The following is a 521-nucleotide window of genomic DNA, read 5'->3' on the forward strand; positions in this document are numbered from 1 at the left end:
TATATATATATATATATATATATATATATATACCAGTGGCTTCTCCACCAAATTCATTCACAGTATTTTGGTCGACCCGATTCTATAGTAGATTACTCTTATTCAAGGTGATTGGGAAGCAATGTTCTCCCCACACACCCACGCCTGTACCTACATTTACGTATTCTTTTTAATATGCATTGAATTTTCTGGGTAGCGTGCGTTTTCTAAGCGTTCATATGGAATTCTCAGTCATTGCCTATTAAAGGTTACAATACACACTCTTACACATACACACGCAAAAAAACCACACTGATACACGTACACGCAAACACGCTATCACAATTCCTAAGAAAAGTGCCATTTCCTTTTTCTTCCGTGAAACAAGAAATTTCGCAATATGTATATGTGACATAAGCACACACCGGCCCACACAACGCCCACACATCCACAAATGTATATATATATGTGTATGTGTGTGTACAAATGTACAAATATATATGTGTATATATATATATATATATATATATATATATATATAT

This window comes from Octopus bimaculoides, chromosome 1, assembly GCF_001194135.2.
Source record: "Octopus bimaculoides isolate UCB-OBI-ISO-001 chromosome 1, ASM119413v2, whole genome shotgun sequence".
In the NCBI taxonomy this organism is placed as follows: Eukaryota; Metazoa; Mollusca; class Cephalopoda; order Octopoda; family Octopodidae; genus Octopus; species Octopus bimaculoides.